At 36.8% G+C, this 19,722-nt stretch overlaps 1 protein-coding gene across 6 annotated transcripts in view; it reads left to right on the top strand.

Moving 5' to 3' along the window:
• Positions 1-19,722, top strand: part of RASSF7 (Ras association domain family member 7) — a 109,574-nt gene that overhangs the window by 38,524 nt on the left and 51,328 nt on the right. The window contains exon 1 of one of the 6 annotated variants that reach the window (XM_081936033.1): positions 3,279-3,673. The exons of 2 other annotated variants lie outside the window; for them this stretch is intronic. The gene's annotated coding sequence lies outside the window, so the exon portion shown is untranslated. Of the gene's footprint in view, positions 1-3,278; positions 3,674-19,722 lie in introns of those variants that run through there. 3 more of the 6 variants (XM_081936032.1, XM_081936028.1, XM_081936031.1) reach the window with 3 other exon arrangements.

Here is a 19,722-nt window from a genome sequence, read left to right as displayed (position 1 = left end):
CCAGATGAAGGAGCATTGTTTTGTTTTCTTCCAAAAGCAGGATCTGAAATATTCTGAAGTTGATTGTGTAGGGAAGTAAGAAAAAATGTTATACCATTTTGCATTCTGGATTTGGAATGCAAAGCAAGGTTATGGAGAAGACCAAAAAATCCAGAATGCAAAATGGTATAATATTTTTCTTACTTCCCTACACAATCAACTTCAGAATATTTCAGATCCTGCTTTTGGAAGAAAACAAACCAAAAATTGAACAAGGACAGGGAATATGGAGGACCATATTCTCATGAGTCAGTTTCTTTTGTAGCCCATTTGTAAAAAAGCAGAGAAGCATTACAAAATGTTAGAAGGAAAACTCCATCTTTAAGAATAAACAATACTGTAGAGCAAATTATAGTTTTCAAGAGGCTAGATTGCCTATTTTTCAATTTGTTCATAGTTCCAAAAAGGAGAGGGACCTGAAGATCCATTTTGAACCTAAAGGCACTGGACAATTACATTGGACTACAAATAAAGCTACCATTTTGAACAATTTTCTTACATCAATAGAACTATCCAAGGTGCACCTTTGTCTTTTCATCAAAGCACTGCAGCTTCATGTTTCCTTACAGAGAGTAACAGTTTAAATCCAGGCCCCTTCCATTTCATTCTACATTGGTATCCATATAGTTCACAAAATTAATGGCAGTATTTGGGCACCTGAAGACAATTTGTTCATTATTGTACATCAGTCAGACTGTTCATCCCTTGTACAAATGAGGAAGGGATTGTGGAGCTTGAGAAAATTTCTTACCTTCCTTAGAATAGATTTTGTACCTGGGGTTTCTAATAAACACTAAGCAGAAGAGAATTTTGTTTTGCTTTAAGACTCAAGAACACATTGTGGAAGCCATGACATCCAGGAGGAAATTGCTCATGGCCCTTGCAAAACTACAGGAAATGATAATTGTGGCATGGGACTCTGTATTGCGGGCAGTTGGTCAAGGACCACATTGTGACAAATGCCAGCTTAACTGATTGGGTAACTCATTTGATGAACCACTCAACTCAGGAGCATTGATCCTACTAGGAACCCCATGAATTGGGAGTTGGGATTAGTGCATTTGATGTTCAAAATTCTGGCTCACCCAATGAAGAGGCATATTATTTTGGATGGGCAAGATTTCTAAAATCTTTACACTAACATCCAGGCGAATACAAATCAAAGAGACTCCAGAGTGGGATGGCATGTGTTAAGGAAGTGGAAAACAGAAGACTAATTGAGCCAACAGAGCTTTTCTAAGGCCGACTAGGGCTCCATCCTTAGCTCTTCCAAAAAACTGCACATTATGAGTTTGTTCGCTGCAGCAGAAAATTAGTTGGTTCTTTTCTTGTTTTAGGTTGATGAAGTAAACAGGATTGATGCCTTGTTGCTCTTTGGCCAGAGAGATTACTATCTGTTTTTGCTTTGAGAAAAATAATTCACAAAGATGCTTGGAGCACAAATGAATTTAATCATTTCTTTTTGGCCTTGGAAGTCTTGGTTCTCAGCTTTAGTTTAGTAGCGGAAGAATGGCATTTTTTCCTGCATTCAAACTTTTTGAGTCAGTGCCACTGTGGAACAGCTTGCCTCCAGAAGTTGTGAATGCCCAACATTGGAAGTCTTTAAGAAGATGTTGGATAACCATTTGTCTGAAATGGTATAGAGTTTCCTGCCCAGGGAGGGAATTGGACTAGAAGATCTCCAAGGTCCCTTCCAACTCTGCTATTGTATTGTATTGTATTCAATTCTGTATGTTTTGTATCAGTCACTAGAAAGACTGTCTGCAATTCTATGAGTCTTAAATCCCAATTAACATAATATTGTTAAGGTTCATAAGGTCACATTTTTTTAGTGGTGATCTCATAGTTATGAGCAACTTCCTTCACCCAAAACACACAATGGCATCACCTTTGTGCCAAGAACTTTAATAGGAACACCTTCTGAAGGCCATCTTAGCATGCAGTTGATCAAGCATAGTGAGAATATACTGGAGAGGACTGCATTTCAGAGCTGCTGGTTATTTTTCATATAGAGTTGGACAATGATTTGAAGGAGACACAGATTTTAGAATCCAAGAAGATGTAAACAGAAGTCAGTGGGACAATTGGGAACTGAGAGTATGTGTGGGGAGGAGTGTCCCTTAAAGGGTTGCAAAAGTTTAGATGGAATTAATTCTTTCTTGTCAGGTTCATTTATGCTGCCCAAAATGGCACTTCACAGAAAATCCACTCATTTGGGAACTTGTTTTTATGGCATAGTGAGCCGTAACTAGACATATTCGAGCCTAGCACATTACATTAATCCAGCCTGCATAATGAATACTTCACTGGATCATACAAACTAGGAGATTGAATCAATTAATAAACCATGATTCAGTAACCACATGTAAGCAATATGAGAATCAGCTAATCATTTTGTCACTAAGGATCTAATAGCTAAAATTTAGAATCATGGAAATCATTTTGAAACCTCAGACTTCGGTGGCAAAGCAGAGATGCCACCAACATTATAGTCTGCATTTTTGTGTGAAATGTCACTCTTGATCTCCCATGTTATATTTTTTTGCCAAATCCCTGCATGGGACTTACAAGGTTATACAGGCAGTACCTTTTTGTACTGTAAATGCTGAGTGAAAAGAGAAAGGGCAATATTATTGGTTAAATGTCTGAGAGGTTATTATTGCCTTGTGTTGCTGGATTCTCAAACAATTTGAAAGGTACCCTTTTGGGATTAGACTGAATTGTGCCAGGAATCCTAGCTATATACGAGCTTGTGCAGTGGCGGATTAAGCCTCACTGGTGCCCTAATCGCTGACAAATCTTGCCCCCCCCCTCCTTTGTACATACTGTACAAATCTTAATTGGTTTTTTTTTTCTTTCTCAACTTTGTGGTGCCCCCTTGGGCCTGGTGCCCTAAGCACATGCTTAGTCTGCTTAATGATTAATACACCACGGTGCTTGTGGAGTTGTCCTAACTTGTGTTTTAAATGGTACTATTAGAACTGTGTAATTGGCCCTTGAAAGGAAGCGGGTCCTGAAAACCATGCCACGCTCGCTTTTACAACGGTTAACAAAACAGGCAGGTAAAGGATGGGATTAAACCGAGCGCCTTTAACATAAATTCCATTAACCCCCACCCCCTTTCCAAACTTCGCCCAGGTCCTGGCCGGCTGGGCAGTGGAAGCAAACGGTGGTTGGTCCGCCGGGCTGTCCTTCTGGCTTCCCTGTTCCATTGTAGCTCTGCCCATACCTGCTGGCGGAGAGCAGCATTCGGGGCGGAGCTTAGTCCGGGACGGAAGGCGGGGCTCACCGAGGAGACGAAGAGAAGAACTCTTATTGCCCGGACCGGTTGTGGCGAGCCGAGGCTGCAGGTTGCGGGGCAGAGAAGGAAAAGCCGATCGCTCCGGTGCCGAGCCGCTACTCCGTCTTGAAGGAGGCGCGCAACCAACTTGCAACGGGCGGGGGGCTCCCTCTTGGCGGAGAAGAAGCAGGAAAGAAACGCCAAGTATCTCTAGCCTAGTAGAGCGGAGCCTGTGACCTTGCGTAGTGGAGGAGAGTGGCCGTTCCGAAAGAGCGAGGAGGAGGAAGAGGAGGCGGCGGCGAGGAAAGAAGCCGCCCGAGGAAGAGGATCTGCTTTGCTGAAGGTTTCGTCCAGGTGAGGACCTGAAGTGCTACGAACAAATAGATCGCGTAGTCTCGTTTTCCCTTCCTATTTCGCCTATTTCCTATATATATTTGTCCTTACTTTTGCAGTCCCAAACTCCTGGGCTTGTAGTCCGGAACGCGCACCTGTGAATTAAAATCCTTGGAAGTCAGTGCGGACCTCCATCTAAGTAGGATAGCAGGGGACTGCGCTTTATCTCCAAGGTCTTCTCAAGGGATCCGCGAAGTAGAATTTGGACTCGCATTTTCTCAGCCCGATAACCTTTCTCCTTCCCATGTCTTTCAATATAGGGTCGGACTCACTGCTGTTTAACAGACCTGACTTCCGGGATAGGCTTGCCCTTCCACAAGTTAGGGTTCAGCTAGTTAACAAATTAATGCTTTTTAATTTTTATTATTATTTTGTCGTCCCTTTCTGAGGGAGGGTGGGGCCGTTGGCAATCTGTCTCTCTCCTAAGTCCTCTGTGAGTGGCTTAGCCTGTTCTTCCTGCTTCATTCTCTCTCTCCCCCCCCCCTCTCCCCCCTTGTCAGATTTGCAGATCCTGGTAATTTTAGCAAATATTTTTGGAGGGCAGTTCACTTTTCTGTCATTATTGTTTGTTGGCATTTTAGATTATTATAGCAACATATGACATCAGGTTATCTGGAGTTCCTCTTGCATTATTTGACAATAGTGTGAGGTTTTCTCTCTGAATCAAAATCTTGAGGGGGAAAAAGTAAATTATTGAAAGTAAATTATTGAAATTAAAGGATGGGTGTAGCAATGAAAATTTTAACCTCATACACAACCAGCTGAGGTTCAAATTGTGTGTGTGTACACACACAAACACGCATTGTACATACATACATACACCTTGTTACCCTTGATTTGTAAGCATGTGGCCTCTTCCTTGAACTCTTCCATTTAGATATTTGGCCCAGCCTATCCCTAAAGGCTTAAGAGCATGTATCAACAGCTATTGTAACCTAGTATGTAGAAGCATGTGAATTGAAATTTTTAATAAACACAAACATGCATAGCACCAGGGTCTAAAATTACAATTCTATATACTTTCCCCCCCAAGTAAAATAGTTATACTGATAGTAGCATGTTTTTACCCCCTCTGCCTTTGAAAGTGCCAGGTTTTAGAAATACAATTACTTGTTTGCTTCTGCTCAAATTTCTCTAAATTAGAAATATTTTGTTATCTTTCAGTACTCGGCAAGAGATTGGTAAATGATGAAATGAGTGGGCCCAGGTGGCACCAGCAGTGCAGCAGACTTAGCTTTCATGGTGCTAATATATTTGCTCTCACCCTGGCAACATGATTTCAGTCTTCCCATGGCTCCATCTAAAGTTAAGGAGATGAAGAGAATAAGCTTTTTATTATGTAACTTTATACAGTTCTTAGCATGAACCGAATCTTTTTGCAACCAGTGCAGAAGTGCCAGTTGCTTTCTACTTGCTCTGATTTGTAGACATGAAAAAGTGCCTGTCAATGCAAGCAATGTATCTTTTAGGTCCTGGCAAATTCTATAGTATCTGTCATTTCAGTTGGGAGTTGATCTGCTTCTTTTTTCTGCTTACATTTTTCCTAATGTAGCACTGAACCCTTTTCATCTTTTTGTAAGATATATGCTGCATTTTAGAAATTACTGTGTGTATCTCCTTTCAAGATTTTCCATGTCAGAAAACTATCCTAAGTATTGAAGGCCTAAGCCATTTTGCTGTGTGTTATGCAGATCTGGCTATTCACTTAGGATTTGCCTATATTTGCCTGTTTTCTATAGTGATATTCCATATTAGGTAACACTTGAATCATGTGCCTGAGGACTGAAATTCTCTCAACTCTTGTTTCCAAATTCCTATTACTGACATTAATTGTAATCTTATTCAAGTTGATCGTCCTCTTTTAAAGAAAAGTTAAACTAATAATGAACATTATCAGGATTACTGTAAATTGCTCAGACTTACTGGGTTCTAATTATAATCAGCCTGACAGAAGTAATGTTACTGTTGCTAAGGAATATTTTTGGTCAGTGAAAGACTTAGTGCAAGATGTAGCAGTGGATATTAAATACAAATAAAATTCTTGTGATTCATGTTTTGGTATGAAGACAAGATATTGTAGTGCAAAGAGATGTGGTTCATGTTGTTGGCCATGTTCTGTCTGAATCATACTCTAAGCCACAGTGGTTTGTTGCTGTAAACCAACTTTCACACTGTATGAACTAAAGTAGATGGATTTGCAAAAATACTAAGTAAAACCAACTATTGCTTAGCATAGTGTAGAAATAAGCACATTCTTCAGATTACTTTCACACTATCACTTTATTGTTATATTCATCCAGAGGGAGTACTGTATTGATATCCAAAGCATCACTGTCTTTGGGATAGTATTATAAAACAACAGTACTTAAAATATATTTCGTAAGCAAAAATAAGCTGGAGGAGCTAGGTTTTGTTTTCTTCTTTAAAGACAACATTTTGGTAAAAGCTAGAATTAGTAAAGAAGTTAATTTTATCAAGTAATATCAGACTGCTTTTTGCTTTTACAGCATGATCAGATGGCTCATCACTAACTCCTTAACATTTAAGTAGGAACTAGACAACCTCTGACCCATTGGGTCATCCTTTCAGAGATATTTACTTACTAGATTCCTCAGTGCCTTCAACAATGACACTTATAATGTACTGCCTTCATTGGAAAAGTTGGGATATATTCAGAGATCTTGAATATATCCCATGTTGAATGGTTTAGCACAATCAAACAGCACAGGAAATGTTTTATGACACTTCGTATGATGTCATAGACTGCTTTATGCTAATGTGTGGTGAAGATGCTGGCCAGTTTGGTGTAACGATTAAGGGTTAGCTTACAAACTATGGTAGGAGAATGTGAATTCCAATCTCATTTTAGGCATGAAAAACCAGCTGGGTAATTTTGAGTCAGTCATTCTGTCTCAGCCCAATCCACCTCACAGGGTGGTTGTTTTTGTGGCGAAAGTAGGAGGAGGAAAGGAGTATTTGCCATCTTGAGTTGTATCTGAAAACAAAGGATAACAATCTTACAAAGATAATTTACATTTAATTTTTCTGGTTTTAAATATCAGATTCTGTATAATGGCTAATTATGCATCTTAAAGTAAATAAAGAGACAGCTAATTTTGTTGATTGGGAGTATGATTTGTAAAGTTTATAAAAGCATATGCCCACTCATTACAAAATAAATGAATATAAATGAGTTCTTTAAATTTACTTGGCTGGATTTTTTTTTAAATTTCTCTGATCATTGACCAATTTTCTTATCTGACCAAATAGTTGTCTTAAACTTTTCAAATTGTTAGTCCAGTGTATCAACTGACATATCATATTTTGTGAATGACTGTGTTGATGCTAATGGATTGAAATTCCACCCAGAAATATCGGCTGTTCTCATATATTTTTTCATTTCCTACTTTCTGTGAGAAAACCCTGTTCTATGCTTGTTATCTACATGCAGTGAATCATACATAATCTTTTTTCCCAGGATCCTACTACACGTGAATCCCAAGCATAGACTAGGGCTTTCTCACAGCAAGCAAGGGGAAAAAAGGACAATTTGCATCAGATTTTGAGTCTGAACGGTCATATTTAGAGTAATCTGCCCCTGCAGAAGAAAATTTAAATTGTGCAAAATTTGCATTTCTTGTAGAAATCTATACAAATGACAACCACAGGAGAGGACAAGTTTGGTCTGACTTGATTTTAATTGAAAATGATCCGCTTCATTTACGTATTGTTAGGATTATCCTGACAGTCGGATTTATAAATCATACTGAGGTTCAGAGTATTTAGCTTTGGTTTATGTGCTGTGTGTAACCCAGTTGTGATTTATTTAATAAACAAGTAAAACAAGTAGCTTACTGTAATATGCGACCTCAACCCGCATATCATTTGAACATAAATTAATGTTAAGATTATCATTAGGCAGTTGGTTCACAAAGCCAGTATCTAACAAACTGCAATATATTTTAGCTGAATGCATTGATTATCAATTACAAATGTAAGCATTTAGAACGCAATTACAAAAAAAACCCAACCCGTGTTTCAAAAAAGCTATATTTGCTAAATTAATCTTTTCACCTAATTTAAACAATAATTTTGTAGTTAAGGCTATGAAAATGTCCTGCAGAAAATAAAACATTTCTTCCTCAAATTTACAAATGACACCAAGCCAAAATTGAAAGATAAAATATTCAATGTTTTTGTGTATATGTTTGTGTCAGTGAGTGACAGTAAAGATCTTTTCCCAGAGTGATAGCTCCTCCGTTGTCTTAATAAAGGATGCTTTTTGGGGGGTGGGTGGGGAAGGAAGGAAGGTCAATCTTCAAGATAATTTCGGTCTTCTTCAAAATAATCTTGATGATTGATCTTTGGGGAATAAACAGACAACTTATTTACCAGAACTTTGCCTCTGGGAATGGGGTGATAATACTGGGTGTTGCCTATTAAAGACTGACACACTTCAGCTTCTAATGGAAGAGCAGTCAGATGCCATAAAGGCTTATTTGCCTGGTACAAAGTTTGCAAATGTTGGCATTAAAGGAGAAATCTATCTCTATCCTGGAAACCAAATTCCAGTTGCTAGGTTAAAGATTGAAAGCCAGGATAAAGTTCCAGGATAATTATTGAGTTTGAATCAAACTCTTTCAGACATAATTCCCTTTAAAACATCATTTGTTGGTGAAAAGGACAATTTTAACTTCCTTGTTTACAGAAAAGATATATTTATTGATGACTGAAAGCCTCTTATGATTTTGTGTAAAAATGGGGAAAAATGAAGTTGTGATTTAATGGTTTTGATGATTAGATAGAATAGATTATTCTTAGAACAGGAATATATAAGGTTAAAATTGTACTTACCACTGCTGTGAAGAATATCAGAATCTACTTCTTTATGTCTTTTTTCTTTTCTTTTTCTATTTTTCTTCAAGTTTTTTCTCTGCAGTTTTTGTTTCTTCCTTGATTTTCTGTTTCTTTCTTTTCACTAATTTATATTACTTTGTGTTAGGGTTTTTTATTTAGAAGTCACAGTAAAAATTATATAAAGAAATAATACAATGTTACTTGCAGCAAGAAAGTTAAGTGCATTCATAAGATTCTGCTGAAAGGCTAATAATAGTAATATCCCAGCAATTCTAGGTGTTTATAAGCAAGATTGGGGTGCAACTCAGAACAAACTAGGAGTAATACGCTTCAGCTATAATTAATCAACTACTAATAACATTTTATTTTGTCTTACACTTAACACAGAGAGAGAAACTGCTTAAAAAAATTCCTAGGAGAGTATCAGTAGACAATGGGAAATACCTGGTCCAAAAAGAGTTATCCCTAAGGATTGAATTGGAAATTGTTTTGATTGCCCAGATAGAAAGAATACAGAAAAAAGGCATATGCAGTTTGATTGGCTATGTGGAAAAATGTATCTGCTAAAGATATTTAGAACAGAACATCACTTGTAGACATTACATGCATTACTTAACAGCTTGCTAAGTTTATATTTTAGCTATTGTTTTATTGAAAGTATAAATTGATGTTCATATATACTACTAAATCATAAAGCATAATTTATACAATACAGCATAATTTAATGTAATATGTGAGCCCAGTTAATGATGTCAAACTGAGAAACTCAAAAAAGCAAACTAGAGTTAACTCCATATGCTGGGAGCTATAATCACCCTAAGGCAGATGCTCAGGGTGATATGGGGATGAAGAATAAAAGAAATAAGACATCCAAAGTAGAAAAGGTGGTAGTAGGAAGTAAGTTTAATTAGGAAGTAAAACAAACAGGATAAAAATTAACCAAAAGTGATGATGGAGATTAGTTTTCTACATTTTCTAAATGATAGTGTTAGTGGTTATAATATGCTTGTACTGATTCAGGATAATTATATCAGCATTGCTGATGTTATTGAAAATATTACCATAAAGATAAAGATTTCTTTCTGTCAAGCTCAATTTCTTTTGACTATGTGGCACACGCCACATAATTTATTTGGCAATAATGTGGACAAGGTTTTGTTGTTAACCTTCTACTGGGATGCTTCTTCAACTTTTCAATCTGTTCTACAGCCCTTGGACCTCCTAACAATCAGCTAAGATTTTGTAGGTTTTATAAAAATACATTGCACACAAACTACTGTAATGTTATTCAATTTAGTTCATGTTTAAGAGGAAAATTGTCCAGAAATCCAGCCTGATTAGATCTAAACTGTGAATCCTATAAGGGATGTTAGATATCGTTCACTATCACGGTAATTTGGTTCTATTAAATATAATCCTTTAACTATGAAAACCATTCAAAAACCTGTGTTTTATGCTGTTTTGTGACATAAATTGTGAATATTATATTTATCCCAAAGAATGTTTCAGCCACTCAGTATAGAATTTTAACACTCCAAGATCATGCACGCCAATGGGTGGCAGTATAAAACATACTTAGTACAAACATATAGAAAACTATCCCAGAACTTTTGTACACTTCTTGGAAAGGACGCCAAATTTCAGTTTTAGTTATACTGCTCAATAATGGAAGGTTAGCTAGGACACATACTACAAGTCAGTTACATTGCCATTAAAGTTAGCTAATTTATGTCAAGGAACCAAAGTCTTCCTTCAAAAACATAAGTTTGGGCCAAATGAAAAGAATAAAAAATTTGCACAAAAGCAATGCAAATGTGCAATAGAGAATGCAGAAAAGGATTCTGAGAGATACATCATTAATATACTTTTTAGTTACTATATCAAATATGTGAGTATACAGTATAGTAAAGTTACTGGTATCTAATATGAGTTTTTAAACCAATAACTTAAAAACTAAACACACAAAATGGGAAAGTAGCTAGGAATAACAACATTTGTTGCAACTGTTTTCATTCCAGAAGCTGTAGGAGATGGATTTTGACAACACATTAGGAAAAAGTAGAATATTTGTAATTAATCTGAGAAAATATTAATACAATTAAGCATTTATGTCAGTTGAGTTCAGTAATATGCACAATTATTTCAACAGAAACATATATCAACACTTTAAAAGAAAGAATTGAGAATAAATATCTACAAAATCCAACTGTTGAATTTCCATCAACAAAGGTATTGAAATCTGTAGGTTAAAACATATATTTATAATGAACAAACATGTATGAAAAGTATATGGCATGTGAAGTTACTATAGCACACTTGCAAAACTATTTGGCAATATTACAGTGTTTATTACATGTATACCTTTTAAACTGAAAAAAATGTTAACACAGTTCAGCATTTGTGTCAACTAAGTTCAATAATATGCAAATTTTATTTAAACAGAAACACATATGAACACTGTTAAAAGAAAGAATTGAGAATGCACATCTACAGGTAGTTATGACCACTTATCAGTGACTGCTCAAAGTTATGATGGCCCTGAATGAGTGGTACATATTTATTATTGGTACTTGAAGTTCTAATCATTGCAGCATCCTTGTAGTTAAGCGATAGATTCTAGTGCTTGGCTTGCAGTTATGACAATTGCAGTATCCCACAATCACATGATCATTTGTAGTCTTTTCTGCCAGCTTCTCTCAAGCAAAATCAATGAATAAGATAAAGAAAAATCACAAGTTGCTCCCGTCTCCTTTTTTCCCAAGGTGCCCTGCTACAAGGTACACAATCCTTGGGATCTTAATACTTTGTAACATCGCCCTTCCTGCTTGCACTCTGAGTTGTGCCACCTCATACTCAATAGCACTCACCCTGCCCCTGCTCCCTCAGTAGCTCCTGATGGCTCACCTGTGCTCTGTGGTGCCCACCTGTGGCCCCTACTTCTGTTCCATGCTCCATAATACTCATGGCCCCATGTGCTCCATAGTACTCATGACCCCCTACACTATGTAGCACCCCACCACAGCACTCCATAGCACTTGCCCACAGCACACATTTCCTGTAGTACCCCCTGCACTCCCTATGCTCCTTGTAATAGCAATAGCACTTAGACTTATCTACCGCTTCACAGTGCTTTCCAGCCCTCTCTAAGCGGTTTACAGAGTCAGCATATTGCCCCCAACAATCTGGGTCCTCATTTTATCGACCTTAGAAGGATGGAAAGCTGAGTCAACCATGAGTCTGGTGAGATTCAAACTGCCAAACTGCTGGTAATAGGCAGTGAGCAGAAGTAGCCTGCAGTACTGCATTCTAACCATTGCGCCACCACAGCTCTTGGCTGGGATTCCCATCTTTTCTCCTTAATAACCTTCAAGGTCCTGGGAATACTATGGCAATTGGGACTCCCAGGATTGCTGCTGCTAAGTAATCATGGGACATTGCACTTTATGACGGCATTGCTAAGCAACAGGAGTTCCGGTTCCAATTGTTGTCCTAAGCCAACAACTACCTGATTAACTTTTTATATATTGGCCGCATTGAGTCTTGCTCAGAACTGAGTTAACACTATGCAGACTAGAGATGGTACAGCTCCACATCAAAGGTATTTTGTGTTAGACAATGACTGCTTATGCTTCTGAAAAAGAAGTGATTTTTGTTCACAATAATTAAAGTGTCATAAATCTCGATGGCCTATGAAAAATTCTTTTTTTTTTGCCAAAAACTTTTTTATTTATTTTTAATTTCCAAAACAAACATAAAAGTCCTCCTTCTTTACAACCTGTAGAAAGTGTATCAGTTGGTTACAAACGGTTTTTGTGCATATATTTTACCGTCATCAGGTATAATTCATATTAAATCTAGTATCTTAACTCAAATGTTTATACATATTACCATCATCATACCTCCACTTTTATTTGACTATAATTGTTTAAACGTCCTTCATCATGAAATATAGCAAAATTTAATACCTAACCACATACTGGCATTTCATTTACTTATTTATAAAATCCTCCATTAACATTAAATCCTTATATCCTATTCTAGCTAAACATCTATAATATTTAATAACAAAGTTTTCTAATCCTCCTTTCTAAATCGCTGTTTACAATTTACATCCAATTTCCTTATATTATACCCATACATATATATAGATTATTATTATCCTTTCTTTATTTGGCTATATTCTATGTCACAACATTTTCCCCCTAATAATCAAAACTTAACTGTGTCTAATTTAGTTCTCTATTATTATTATTATTATTATTATTATTATTATTATTATTATTATTATTATTATTATTATTATTATTATTATACGATTGTATCACAGCGGCCAGTTGATTCGCCGGATTTGGCATTGATTACTAGTCGGGCCCCACCCAGGGGCCTAGGACGTCGTAATGTATTTTCGTAATATACGTGCAGAACCAAGCAGTGCAGCTTTTTGCATTTGACTGATGGTGATTTTGTCAAGTTTTAACTGTTTTAAATGTAATTCCAGTGCTTTTGGAATAGCACCCAGTGTGCCGATTACCACTGGAATCACCACTGCTGGTTTGTGCCATAATCGTTGGATTTCAATTTTTAAGTCCTGGTATTTCGCGACTTTTTCATGTTCTTTCTCCTCAACCCTGCTATCACCTGGTATTGCGATGTCTATGATTGTAACCTTCTTTTTCTCAACCAGTGTGATGTCTGGTGTATTATGCGCCAGTATTTTATCCGTTTGTATGCGAAAATCCCACAAGATCTTGACCATCTGACCCTCGACGACTTTTTCAGGCTTATGTTCCCACCAGTTTGTTGCTGTTTTAATGTTATAATTTTTGCACAAATTCCAGTGGATCATTTGTGCCACTGAATTGTGCCGCATTTTATAATCAGTCTGCGCGATTTTTTTACAGCAGCTGAGTATGTGGTCAACAGTTTCATCAGCCTCTTTGCAAAGTCTACATTTGGCATCATCAGAGGATTTTTCGATTTTGGTCTTAATGGCATTTGTGCGGATAGCTTGTTCTTGCGCAGCCAGGATTAGTGACTCTGTTTCTTTCTTTAATGTACCTGCTGTTAACCATAACCAAGTTTTTTCACTGTCCACTTTATCTTTTATTTTTTCCAGAAATTGGCCATGCAATGCTTTGTTCTGCCAACTCTCCATTCTTAATTTTATCACATCTTTTTTGTATTCTTGTTTCGTCTGTTGGGCCTTCAATAGATTTTTGTTCTTTACTTCGATTAATAGATGTTCTTGACTTTCTTTTAAATAATCAGCCAGTGCATGTTTTTCTTCTTCAACTATTTGCTTCACTTGTAATAATCCTCTGCCACCTGATTTCCGGGGTAGGTATAATCTATCAATATCTCCACGTGGATGTAAACTGTAGTGCATTGTCATTAGTTTCCTGGTTTTTCGGTCTAAAATGTCCAAATCAGCTTGTGTCCAGTTAACTATACCAGCTGTGTATCTTATAACTGGTATTGCCCAGGTGTTTATGGCCTTGATTGTATTTCCACCATTCAATTTAGATTTCAAAATTTTCCTAACTCTGTTGGTGTACTCTCCCCTGACAATAGTTTTTACTTCTCCATGCTTGATGTTATCCATCTGCAGAATGCCTAAGTATTTGTAGGCTTCATTTTCGTTGCATTTAATTAGTTGGCCATTGGGCATTTCAATTCCCTCACACGCAGTGATTTTGCCCCTTTTTATGGATACAGTGGCACATTTTTCCATGCCAAACTGCATTGAAATATCGGTGCTGAATACTCGGACAGTGTTTGTCAGTGATTGGATTTCTATTTCTGACTTTCCATAGAGTTTCAAATCATCCATATATAATAAATGTGAAATTTTTTCGGCTTCTTTGGCTGTTTGGTAGCCTAATTTCATTTTTTTTAAGATTACTGATAGTGGGATCATCGCGATGATGAAGAGAAGAGGTGAAAGTGAATCACCCTGGAAAATTCCTCGCTTGATATTAACCATTCCATAGTTCTCATTCCCTACTGCCAACTCGGTTCTCCATTGTTTCATCGCCTTTTCAGTAAAGGATATAATATTTTTGCTAATGCCAGTTGTTTCTAAGCATTTTATGATCCAACTATGTGGCAATGAGTCAAATGCCTTTTTGTAATCAATCCAGACCATATTCAAGTTCGTTTTTCTGTTCTTACAATTTTCTAATATCATTTTATCAATTAGAAGCTGATCTTTTGTGCCCCTGCTCCTTCTTTTGTTGCCTTTCTGCTCTACTGGCAAGATGTTGTTTGTTTCCAAATAATCCATAATGTTATCTGCAATAATGCCTGCGAGTATTTTGAAGGTTGTTGGCAAGCATGTTATTGGTCTGTAGTTTTCAGGTATTGTTCCTTTAGTTGCATCTTTCTGAATCAAGTATGTTTTTCCAGTTGTCAACCATTCATCAATTTGGCCATTTTGTAAAATCTCATTCAGTTGCCTGGCCAATATTGCATGTAAACTGGTCAGATATTTGAGCCAGAAACCATGTAATTGGTCCTTTCCAGGTGATGTCCAATTCTTTACTTTTTTTACTCGATTTTTGACCATCTCAGTTGTTATTTCTAATACTTGCATTTGTTTGTTGCCAATGCTTTTCTCAAAGCCATGTATCCATTTTGCTTCCTTATTGTAGTCCTTTGCATTTTCCCACAATTCTTTCCAGAATTCAACTGTGGCCTGCTTTTCTGGTTTTTGACTTTTGGTGTCATCATTCTCATTAAGACTTTGATAAAAATGCCGTTGGTCTGATCGAAATTGCTGATTTTGTTTGTATTGGATGATTCGTGCCTCATATCTTTCAATTTTCCTAGCTGTTGCTGTTATCTGCTGTTTTACAATCTCTACAGCTTCATTGATGTTTCTTGTATCCAATCTATACCTTCTGATTAGCTGATCTATAATTTTGTTGTTTCTAAGTCGTTGCTCACGCATGTTCTTCAAATTGCTAGCATCTGCCCTTAATTTTTTATTATTATTATTATTATTATTATTAATAATAATAATAATAATAATAATAATAATATAATCTCAAGTATCATTCAATATTCATATCTAATTATTGCTTATCATAACACTACACATTGTATACAGTATTATCATTATCAATTTTTTATTTAACTATACCTATTATCACAAGAGTTTCACTAGGTTTAGTTAGTAGTTTTAAATTATACTCTTCCATCTATCAACCTGTATCTTTCCAATAACAAAACAATCTTATGTCCTCTGCCATTTGTGGTATCAATCTTCTAAGCTTCTTCTTAGTCAGCTTTGTATGGATTAGTCCTAGCAACCCCTTGCTTGTAAAATCTCTCATATAATCCTGATGCCCACTTCCTGCTTCTTTATTCCACTCGTCTTTAGTTGTCAGCAGTGTTATCCATGTTTTCGTTAATAAAGTTTCATAGTCCATACATTCTTTACTTTCTTCCTCTTCTATGTCTTGCCCTTTGAAATAGGTTTCCTCTCCATTTATTTCCTCTTTCAGTATTCCATTCTTTGCATTTTCAAAAACAAACCAATTACCATAAATGTCAGCAAGTTGAATCTCTTTATATTCATTTTCCACTTCAATTCTTTGAATTTTAATCCCCTCATTTTGCATTTGGTGAACATCATCAAATTTTTGATCATGTCTTTCTGTTAACTGTTCCAAAAGTTCCAGTTTTTGTTCAATCCTCTCATATGTATTTGTTAATTTTAGTAATTCTGAAAATATTGTCTGCAGGCTTACAATCTCTCCATTTTCCTGACACTCCGCCATCTTAAACAAAGAGCTCTCGCTTGGAAGGTTTTTTTAAGTTAAAACATAGATTCACAAAAGCCATTTTTTCCCCTCTTCTCTGGTTGAAAACATGCTTCAAAGGGACATGGATTTTTTGTCACCGGCTTAAAGAAATTTTTCTTGCTTCTTTCGGGGATTTTGCGATATCCCCGAGTTCAGCAAGATGTATTCTTCCTGTTCACTGTCTCTACAGGACAGTTTAGATCCGTTTGGAACCCCCCCCCCCCCCAGTGGCAAAAGTGTCGATTGCGATCTCAGAGCATTGAGACCGCACATCGTGTCGTCGGGACTTTGGCCCTGCCCCAGCCTATGAAAAATTCTTACGTTGATTTAAGTGTATATTGTTTAGCTCAGTGCTTTCCAAACCTGCGTAAATTGCCAAAATTGGGTAAAAGTGGTTTTTCTTTGGTTAATGGCACACGAACCCCTTACCCAATCACAACAGGGGCATTGAAATAAAGACACACTGATAATTGGTAAAAATGACTTTCTGATAAGCAGTATTGAATAACGAAGGAACAGATTTGGGGAGCCTTAGTTTAGATGATGTTAATCACTGCCTGAATAATTTGATAGTCTTGGTTTTTCATTTTCTATCCTGTAGTTACCCTGATTTTCTTTATTTAAAGAAAAGATTTTTATTTTTCTCAATTTAATGCCATTTAACTGATCTGATTTTTCCAGACTGAACACATTTAAATAATATTTATTGCAAATGTTTAAGTGTTGAACCATGTTGAACACATATTCAACAATATTGATGAAGAATCATTATCTGCTGATTGTGGACAAAAAGTCTGATATTCATATTCAAATATTATTCTATGCTACTAACAAAAGATCTTTTAAGACCTTTTAAAAACATCGTGAAATTGTGTAATTCACCATAAAGTTAATTATTGAAAGTTACTCTGTTCATGAAATGAAATGATATTAAAGAAATATAATGTAAGGCCTTGAAGAGATCAGAATCAGAATTTTAGGAGCTTTATTGATAGTACAATATACAGTTTCTTCCTTGCTATCCTGACAATTTTTCTTCCAAGTTGAAAAATGTGTGGCTATCACAGGGGTGGGCAGTTGGAGATTCGCAGGGGTTCAGGAGAACCTCTAGCTAATATTCTGTGCAGTTTAGAGAACCCCCAAATCCTACTCCTGGCTGCCCCTGCCCACCCCTCTCCTCCCAGGCATCCCTACGTGGCCGGTTTTGAATACAGGTAAGTGCAGGGCGCGTGTGAAGGCTCGGGTAGGGTGAAAAATGGGCCTACCAGAAATTCAGGAAGGCCAGAAACAGGCTCATTTCTGGCTTTCGGAGCCTGGGGCGGCCGTTTTCGCCCTCCCGGAGGCTCTAGAAAAACCTCTGGAGCCTGGGAAAGGCAAAAACAACGCCCCATCTTTGCATTTCACATATCAAAACTCTTTTACTTGATGGAATTCTGCTCTGTTGTGCTGATTTGCTATGACCTGTACTCAGCTATGTCTTTGAAACTATGCACTTCTAAGGTAGGGATCCCCAACCCCCAGTCAATGGAACGGCCCCAATCCATGGCATGCCAGAACCCGGGCCACGCAAACCAACGAAGCCCTATCCATGGGATGCAGGCAGCACACGAAACCATACCCTCTGGTCTGCAGAAAGACACCTCTCCACAGAATTGGTTCCTGGTGCCCAAAAGGTTGGAGGCCACTGTTGTAGGTTGATGGCTAGTATGTTTTTTAAAAAATCATTTTGGATTTTGTGTTGCCACCCAGCCATTTGCACTTTACATAGATTTACTTATCCACAGTGACTAATTAGTTTTAGAATTGAGTATGATATAAATATACACATTTCCCCATGATTTGCATTTGCCAGAAAGTATTTTGTATTTTCAGTCTCACATCTTTAGAGCTTAGCAAGTATTAGTTTACTAATCTGTATTTTACACAGTTGTCTTGACTTGTCGTTGCTGATATTGCTGCACTGAAAAACATCTGTGAATTGTGGAGGTGTGAGAAAAAAAATAGGATCGTCCTCCTTTCCCTTTCTCTGTTTATGTGCTGTGTAGAGACTCACAAAAGCTCATCCGTAAAATGTTTAAGGACAATATAATATTATTTAATTAATGGCAAGTCTAGGTAGAACCCTGGTTGGGAAATAAATTTAATAGTGGCCTTGTTGATAGTGATCTACTTCTCCAAAACGTCAATGTTGCTATAATCAGATCATTTCAGTTTCATTCTAAATCATAAATACAGCATAGAAAAAAAACTAAATAGTTTTAATATGTATTATTAGCCGTATTATACCGAATGCACAATGGGAAAGTATTTTTCAGGTGACCAATAATAATTTGTCACTAGGTCATTAAAAAGTGCTTCTGTCCTCAATATTTTTCTCAGGAAATAACTGAGCTAGAGGAAAGTTGCTTTTCTACACAGCTTGAAAACACTGGGGCATTTAAATTTGTTTCATTTATTATTAACTATTATGAGTGGGATAGGAATTTATTGCAAAGCTTGTCAAACACATGACTTCCAATATAAAGATAAAGCCTTATTTGAGTTAAACTAGATTCTTGTCCATTGTGTGATATACATTTTCTCAGTAGCAAAACAGAAGTGATTTGTCTTTGCCAGCTTCTGGCATCTTTTTGCTGTCTCTTAACTACAGATAGTACTTCACTTACAACCATTTGTTTTTGATCATTTGAAGTTAGAACGGTAGTGAAAAAAGTGACTTACAGCTGGTTTTCACACTTAACAATCATTACATCATCCCCATGGTTACATGGTCAAAAGTTGTGTGCTTGGCAGTTGGTATGTATTTATGACAGTTGCACTGTTCTTCAGTCATGTGATCACCATTTGTAAGCTTCCCAGCTGGCTTTGTACAAGCAAAGTCAATGGGGCAAGGCAAATTTGCTTAATGATTGCATGAATCACATAAAAAGCTGCAGTGATTCACTTAACAACTGTGGTAAAAAAGGTTGTAAAATGAGGCACAATTCATTTAACAACGGTCTTGCTTAGCAATAGAAATGTTGGGCTCAACTGTCATACATTGAGGACTACCTACAACTTTCATTACTCAGAATCCTGCTGCCACTTGCTTAATAAATTAAAAATTAAAAAATATTTATTTTTTTGTTTTACGTTTTTCCCATCTTCATTATTTTCATAAATAACTCAAATCGCAAACATACCTAACACTCTTGCTTTCTCCTGTTTTCCCACAAAGAACAACTGTGTCAGGTGAATTGGGCCTAGGAGAGAGTGATTGGCCCAAAGTTGTGCCTAAAGTTGGACTAGAATTCATAATCTCCTGCATTGTATTTGTATGAATTGTATTTCAGCTCAAAGTCAATTGAA

This window comes from Natrix helvetica (assembly GCF_964273705.1).
Source record: "Natrix helvetica genome assembly, chromosome: 1".
Taxonomy (NCBI): domain Eukaryota; kingdom Metazoa; phylum Chordata; class Lepidosauria; order Squamata; family Natricidae; genus Natrix; species Natrix helvetica.
The sequence above is the reverse complement of the archived record's forward strand: the minus strand, read 5'-3'. Positions and strand labels throughout refer to the sequence as shown.